Source organism: Tachypleus tridentatus, chromosome 13, assembly GCF_004210375.1.
Source record: "Tachypleus tridentatus isolate NWPU-2018 chromosome 13, ASM421037v1, whole genome shotgun sequence".
In the NCBI taxonomy this organism is placed as follows: Eukaryota; Metazoa; Arthropoda; class Merostomata; order Xiphosura; family Limulidae; genus Tachypleus; species Tachypleus tridentatus.
This window is the reverse complement of record NC_134837.1, coordinates 273,363,675-273,372,593: the sequence shown is the minus strand read 5'-3', so window position 1 is coordinate 273,372,593 and position 8,919 is coordinate 273,363,675. Positions and strand designations below refer to the sequence as shown.

The following is an 8,919-nucleotide window of genomic DNA, read 5'->3' as shown; positions in this document are numbered from 1 at the left end:
AACAGAGAGAATTCAAACCTTAAGTGAAATTACATCGAAGGGATTGTTCAGTTAATGTGTGCTATTACCATGAATATTTTTACCGCTCTACAGAGGTTGTTCCAATATAATTACAATGAAGGCACGAAAATGTTTCTTTAAAAACACATGAGCAGATATTTGTAATAAATTAAAACATGACAACACAAAATAATAATTTTTAAAACGCTTTTATTAAACATTAAAAGTTGACAGACAATTTCCGCCTCCAAAAAAAAGAATAACTGGGATTTCAGTGACTTCTATAAATCAGTTGATGTGATGTTAGATTATCATAACAATACGTGAGTATAAAATCTGTAGTTTAGTGGATGCCGTTAACTGCATACATAATACACTGAAAAAAATAAGTAGATTAAATATAGTTTCACTGAGCAGGAACTAAAACAGGTTTTGCTACATTTTGTAATAGTTCATCATTAGGTTTGTGTGACATCTTAACTTGTCTATATTCAATACGTAAAAAAATTACATTGATTAGGAAATACGATTGTTAAATTAGTAGACAATAAAACAGTTTCTAATACTTAAAGAAAATATATTTAATATTAACGAAATATTGTTTCAAGACCATTTGTTGTTAAGTAAACAGCCAAATAATAAACAATCTAACTGCTTATTGTTAACTACAAAACTTTGTTGTGTGACACATCAGATATGGAACTTATTAAAATGTATCATAATAATATGAACCAACATTCGATTACTAAAGTTGTTTTTCAAAACTTGAAAGAATCGAATCTTAGTTTGAATATTTATCTATAATATAATACAAGTCCTTACCAGAGGAGTAATTCTCTCAGTACTTGACACAACAACAATTTATTTCCAACTTTTACATCGACGTCCCCAACCCTTCTCGCCTTTTCCACAACAACGACCTTTACGTTTTCCACTACCTTTGAAGTTTTGTCATTTTCTTCATCTTCAACATAATTCATGAAATAATTAATTAATCATTTGATCCCCATTGTTACAACTTTAAACTATTTATACTTTAAAGTTAGAATAATTAAAAACACATCTAGCTTAACTTCTGTAACTGTAAAATAAAATCTGAACGGTCGTTTATTTACATGAGGAATAAGCAGCCAATTTGGTTTGGTCAATTTTGCACAAACGTGCAGAGTGGCTTCGGGCGATGTGTAGGTCACGTGCATCGATCCCCAGGTTTTCGTGTTGCAAGACTTGAAGATTATTAGTGTGTCACCGGAATAAAATGGTCAGTTATAGCCATTACTATTTGTAGCTAGTGCCTAACAGACGGTAATTGTTCTACCAATATTTTGTGCCACAAGTGCCTCAACAGCCTGTTTTGAACAAAATATCAAAAAAAAGAAAAAAGGGTGATTAACTTTACTTTTACAACGCACCTGCAGTGTTGACAGTGTGTACTCTAGTAAGCGTCCTCACGTATCGAATCTCTGACCAGGGGTTAAACTGGGACTGAACAGTACGAAACAAAGTTCAGACGCTTGAAGATTCGCACCATTACTATTCCTGGCCTTCTGGTTTGAATGTCAAAGTGGATAACAAAATGGAGTTACACCTCTTTCAAATCCCATTTTAGCCACTACTGCAGGCTCTTCACTCCCAAAGTTAGTTAGGCCTAGCCCTAGTTATTTTAAAACCATCATTTCAAAAAAAAAATTGTTTATTTTCTTAATTATTAGAAAAAAATTAAATAAGATAAAACTCTTCCACTCTGGAAACATAGGAGTAAATATTAATTTTAAAGGAGTATTATTAAATTTGTTACGTGTTTTGGAATATTAACTGACGATTTTGTTTTCTTTGAAATATTTATAGGTATAACCATAAGCCAAACATGCGTATTACAAATCACATAAACTGCGGATAACCTAGGAGAAACAAAACTTAGAACAAAAATTTCGTTCCCGGACACGTCCTTCTCCACTGGCAAAGCGACATGTCTGAGAACTTAAAAAATTAGAAAATGGGTTTTGATACCAGTGGTTGGTAGAACACCGAAAGCCTATTTCGTACTTTCAGGCTTAATTATAAACAAAAAACTTCAAATATCTGATTTGGTAACACGAATGGATAAGTTAAGAAAATATATTCTTGATTAATTTCTAGTTTAAGTATTACAGTCATTAACTGTGAACTTATTGTTCCCCTAACAAAATTATTTTTGTTTCTAATATTTTCCTACTTTTGTGTTTATATATTTATTTATAATTCCTTATATTTTTAACATTGTTATATATACTTTATCTTGTTGGTCATGTGAAGTATTTATTACATATCTGTGGTTACACTTTATTTTCATATAGAAACACTTATTAAAACGTAAGATTATCAAAATTGTTGTATTTGAAAATAATTTAAAATAAGTCCCAAAAATAGCAAGAAGACAAACTAACAGTCTTCAGTGATACATAATTATGAACTTAAATGTTATTCAAAACAACACGTATCATTAAGACAGAAAACTAACTTTCACCTGAAGTTTTAGTCTCACACATGGGAAAAAATCTATTTGTGTCACAAGTACGTTGAAAAAAAATATCCCCTCAGGAGCAAAACACACTTCAAGTCCTTGTTTAGCGGTGGTGTTATGAAAGGCCAGTCGTCACTATTACCGATTACGTTTTGGTTTTCGTCCGTCAGAAGAGTGCCATTCAAAAAAACTCAAGTGGCAGCAATTAAATACATCTTTTCCAAATACGTAGCCACCTGTTTAGCCAGTTCAGGAGTTTGGGGGATAGCAGCTCTTCCCCCCTATAAGTTCACAGAACATGTAAACAGCTTCGATATTCGTTAAGGCTGTTGGATACACATTATAACAGGTGTCTTTAACACAGTAGGAAACATCGGCTGTAAAAAAATACACATTTGTTTATTGTTCAAACAATGATGTTTTCAATAAAGTCAACTTTGACAACAATACTGTTATTGTTGTGATGTGCAAACATACAATGAGTTCAATAGATATTGTCACAGAATCAACCAAGTTGATAACTATATTATAAATATTAATTATAATAGAAGGATAAATATAAAGTTTTGTTGCTCTAGACGCAGAGGTGTATTATATTTCACTGACGTAAATCCAACATTGTAATATATCAAGGAAATCTCACGACAATAGCTATATTAAGTTTCTAAATAACTAACCAATCTAAACAGAAAATTATATGAATCTTCTGTAGAGATCTGAAATCATAAATTACTATAATATAACACAAATGTTAATGATGTAAAGAACCAGATTATTTAAATTAATTTATAACTAGACGGTTCCATCAATGATACGTTTCTCGTTATATTATACAAAGATACGTGCTTCAACATACCTTTAGGAATTTCACAGAGACTCAACCTGAGATATGTGAATCAGTTATTTCCCACTTGAAACTAGAACTTCTTTTCATTGCTACTTTACCATTTTCTACTGTTTGTGGTTGAGAAGTTCCCAAAGATTAATAAAAGCCAGAATTGTTTACTGTCTCTTCTTGAGACACACCAAGCCACACTGGACTATCATCGGTTATTGTTCTGCTGGCCAAATCCATAAGGAACTTCGCTGTTTCTTCATCAGAAGGCGTAGCCGGTGTCATTCCGTAAAACCTGCAAACTTGTGACACATATATTTTCCAAGATGATAAAATAGGTCCATCCGTTTTTATATTGTAACACGTTGTTTCAGTACAGTCCAGAACTACACAAAGTAGAAACAATCAGGAACAATAAGTGACATAATTTTGAAATAATGCTAGTGTTACCGGACTAAAAATCAATAACATTATGAACAACTAGAGAGTGAAGACAGAAGACTAGTTCATGTTCTCACGTCTTTTACATGTAGCTATATGTAAATAACGTGTTGTACACATGATTTTATATAAAAGTACGTTCTTGTCCAGTTTGTTAACTTATGAACTAAAAACGAATATTTTTTATTTTTTAAATCTTAATCAATATTATCAAAACCATTCATTTCTTCCTGCTAAGTTATAATAATGATGTATAACACGTGTATACTCGAAGTTTTTGATATCACACATAACAAACAAACGTAAAAGTACAAAATTTATTTATAAAAGAATTACGAAAACTTGTAAATAAATTAATGTGATTAAATTATAATTATCATATTGAGATACTGCTCGCTAACAAACGTGTTGCGATAGGACTCTTGTAAGTGGAGGAAGAAGAAATGTTGTGTAGTTGATGGTTATATTTTTATGATCTATTTGTGTTTAACTTTCATATGTTTAGAGGAATTAAATAAATTACACGTTGAGGTTTTATACGTTTCCCAGGATACTTTAAATGTTTTATTCATTTGTATATTGTAACAAGTTGTTTCTGTCCACAACTATACAGAGTGGAAACAGGAAAAAATAAAATACAAGTTTGTAGAAATGCGGTATCAACAACTTGAGAGTTGTTAAAGAGTAGACTGGTTCGTGTTTTCAAGTCTGTAATGCGTAGATATACGTAAATAGTGTATCGTACACTTAGTTTCAGAGTTTGAAATGTTCATATTTTTATATCAAAGCCTCTATGTACCCTGAAAAACGTGTTACGATAGGACTCTATAACTGGAAGAAGGAGAACCTGTGGTTTGATTGTTGCTAACACTTTCTCTAACATGTAAACATTATCATATTGTGATGTAATTTCACTAATAGCATTGGTTTTTGTCTTATAACTATAGATATATCTTAGCCCATTGCCATTGTAACACCCTGATGGATGCTCGAAACTTCGCATAAAATAAACTAGGTAAGTTTTGACTTAGTCATGTCAATTTATTCTTTATTATCATTTATCTAAGTTTTATTTCTCCTTCAACTCTCAATCAATAACTGTTTAATTGACAGCTTTGTTGTTTATGCTGTATTAATTTTTAACCTTCAGATATTGAGACGAGTTAACATTAAACTGCAAGGAGTAAAAGAAACTTGATAGATTTTATCGTAAAACACTTTAATATATATATGATAAGACTGTATACAAACCATGTTTAACGACTTCAAACAATGAATCCTCTAACAACTGTTATAAATACCGTGGAATTCAGTAGACTTTATCAGCTGCTTTCAAGTTAAAAGTGTTGTTATATCATAGAAACAATAATAATCAATCTCATTTTGACACATTAAAGTCATATGAATAGCTGTGATGTTCATGTTTCATTCCTTATGATATGAGATGTATAATTACCGTGTAAGTAACAATATAAGAATGTCGTTAATTTTAATTCCATATAAAAAAGCATCTTTTACTATATACATATCATTTCTCTATAAAAACAATTATACTTACTTTCCAAACTTGCCTGTACTTCTTCAATAGTATTTTGTGCCTGTATTCCAGTTAAGATTGGACATAGCAGCAACTATATAATCATGAGGACCAAATACAGTTGATGTTATTATTGCATCTACGGTGAACTAAGTTAAAGGATACAACTACAAGTGATGACACACAAAACTACCCAAGCCTATCTGTGGCTGTGGTTCGTTTTATCATTGTTTTAAAAATAAAACTTAGTACATATTTCTTATTCTATCTATTATTATTTATCTTATTATACTAATACATATCTTAACAATAAGACACTATGATGTGTTTTCCCTGGTAGTTTTGAACACACGGTACAATATTTTATAAACACAGAAACTCTCAGTAGTATACTTACACATAAAGCTATAACTTGACGCATCTTCTGTCCCATCTTCATCTGAGGTCCAGTATTGTACTACAGTTTCAGTCAGCTCTTTATATATTGGTAACCCACTGAACTCACGGGTTTATTTAGCTGTTGATACACCGATACATTTCTGTAGGAGGAGTCACACTTATTAGGAACAGCTGTATGAGGGCGTGGTCTAGTCTGTAAAATCAACTTCTCTCCTAAACCAGCTTTCGTAACATTTTTTTATTGGTTGAAAAAAACTATAGTGGGATGTATCAAAACATACGTAAGTTGGCGGCGCAGAAGATAATCACACTTACTGTAGATATTCAAACCATGAAATAGTGTCATTTTTAAAGATAACTTGAGTAAATCAAACATGAACATCTAATTTAAACACTTAGATAAAGTTGGAACATATTTCAGTGGTGTTCAGCCATTCCATAATGTTGGTCAGGAACTTCATTGTTATTCTTTGATAAATTGTTTAGGAAAGAAGTGCTCGTTTATTAAATAACATGAATAACTGACCTTGTTAGGATAATGTCAAATTTAAAGAGATATTATCATTCGTATGCTAAATAACATCAATAACTGAAGATGATTCTGTATTAAGTAACTGACGTCGCTGAAGAAGCGTTAATTTCATAGGTTCCTTTTATTTATCTGCTTGTCCCTCTAAATCATATGCTTGACCTTGTTATATAAAACAATATGGTATGATATTAAGAATACTTTTCATATTTCGCTTGTGTTATGTAAGATAAGGTCGTTTGTTATGATATGAAAACTTGTTTCACCTAATTGTATACTTCACCTTGTTATATAATACAGAATAACGTCGCTTCCGATTCCAGTTTGCTATTGTTCTATTCTTATGTTGTTTGATATGTAAAGCTGACTCTCTAATTGTTTGTTTCCACCTCTCAGCCATCTCTTCATTGCACATTGACAAAGTGATACCAGATGACATAAGAAAAGACAAAAGAGGTATTAGAACTTCAATCTAATGCTATATTGGCATGATTCTTGAAAATAGCATGTCTTTCTTTTCAGTATTGGTACCTTCATGTATTTTTATTGTTCTTTATTTTTTTTCTCCACGAAACAAACAGATGCACTATTTCCTATTCTTTGTTAGAAACTAGTTTTAATTTCACCCGTCAAAAGGATGGAACTCTGTAATTCTGAACAAAATCATCTTCTGTAAGGAAGTACAATAAGGTAATACAATAATAAGTTGACAGTCAAAGATATAAACCTTTGTCTGCCAACGTATTATAACAAAATAATATGTTAAATGAAAATGAGTAATGTCACACCTATAATATCGTCATCTGTTCCCTCTTAGCCCATCCCACATCCATGTTTGGTATTCCAATTGCATAGCGAGGTCTTTGCCGGTAGAAATAACTATAAATATAATACTAGTATTATATTCTATCAATGAGGTAATAAAATATTAAGGATTCTGATACTTAGTGCTGAACGAAAGGGTTAAACCAATTTAATTCTGTTAAATATGCAACTAACTCACACAACAAGAAAAGTATAATTACTTAATATGGGCAGTTGAACAAGTATTGTTGAATCATGTTCACATTGTTCAACTAATTAACTAGACTCAAAATAACTGTTGTCTTCTTCGTATTATGGTATCTACATAAATATAACAGGATTGTCTCGTGTATGTCTACTATATTTGAATTTGTGAAAACAGTGAGTGCATTATAACAATTATTACCACTACAACGTTAACGGCTGGTGATGTTGGTGATAGCTTGAATAACTAGAAAAATTCTGATATTACAAATATGTATGTTAATACTTAGATCATACTTCAAACACACGTGCATCAATGAGACCAGTTCTTCTGATTTACATGTTAAATGCTAATAATCTAGAACACGAGAGTATTTTGATATACAAAAACAAAGAATGGTATAATGTTACGCATGGTAAAATCTTCCTATGTATGTAGTGGGAATATAGGTTACCATACGGAAATATGTCATTCACGAGAGAGAAAAAAATAACATAAATCACCAGCTAACAATGATAATATACTCGAAAAATAACATAAATCACCAGCTATCAATGATAATATACTAGGAAGAAGTAGAGAATTATTATATTTACTTAGTGTTTTCTTATTGAAAACCTACAATGTGCTGAATTTTATATATTTTGTTTGTTTATCAACTGATGACAATAGTCCATGACGAATGGTTCAACTTTTTTTTTTAATATCTGGCAAAAATTTTGTCCACCATGTTTAAATAACTTATAAATCAAATTTCACGAGTATGTGTGTCGTAAATAAACCATCAAAGTGTAGTGACAGTATTCTACTAATTATTTTTGATAAAACGTTGAATGTTTAGAATATTTAAGAGACATAAAAAATGCAGGGCTTAAAATGTTAGGTAATAAAGTTTTATTTCCTCTCATATTTGTTTATTCCAATGTATGGTTTTGGCCAGGTGCATAATTCTTTACTCTGTACAGCATCTATATAATTATGTAGTTCAAATATTACAAGTGTCAACTAGATACGTTTCACAGTTGTTGATAGCTGGAGCTTATCCGAATATGGGTTTCTAGATGAAATACGTTTGTCGTTAAAGGAGAGGCAGCGTACAAATATCGTACAGATAAATATAGAGATAAAAGAGATGCAGCGTACACATATCGTACAGATAAATATAGAGAGAAAATAGAACTTTAGTAGAAATGTTTTATAATAAAACACATAACACCTTAAATTATTTTTATAATAAAAGAATGATGTTTAATGTTAGCGAAAAACCATAGTAAAGAAGCTGTCAGAAGTCTGTGTTACGTACAATAATTTATTTCAGATAACTCTCCAATTTATTGTATTCGTCGTACAATTTCATATAACTGTAAAGTTGAATTTAGAAGTTAAATAAATGTATAATATTTATAATATAATTTATAATATTTGCCAAGAAGATTGATACACACAATTTTTAACACAATAAATTTTAATATAAAAATTAAAACAATACAATTCATAATAACGATAATTAGCAATAGTTATTACAAATGATGGTTTATACACAAGAGTTTTACAAACATACAAACAATACCGAGTCTTATATCTGATCTGGAACCAAATCTTCTATCGAAGTTCAGGGACAACAAATTAATTGTTTGTTGATACATCTGTGCACGTATTTTGACGG

At 30.7% G+C, this 8,919-nt stretch overlaps 1 long non-coding RNA gene across 1 annotated transcript; it reads right to left on the bottom strand.

The window, feature by feature from the left end:
* Nucleotides 1-303: 303 nt before the first annotated feature.
* On the bottom strand, nt 304-2,776 carry LOC143236581 (uncharacterized). The gene is made up of 3 exons (XR_013019589.1): nt 2,507-2,776; nt 823-964; nt 304-376 (listed from the first exon to the last, which is right to left on the bottom strand). It is a non-coding gene; the product is annotated as an uncharacterized LOC143236581 (long non-coding RNA).
* Between the last annotated feature and the right edge of the window lie 6,143 nt (nt 2,777-8,919).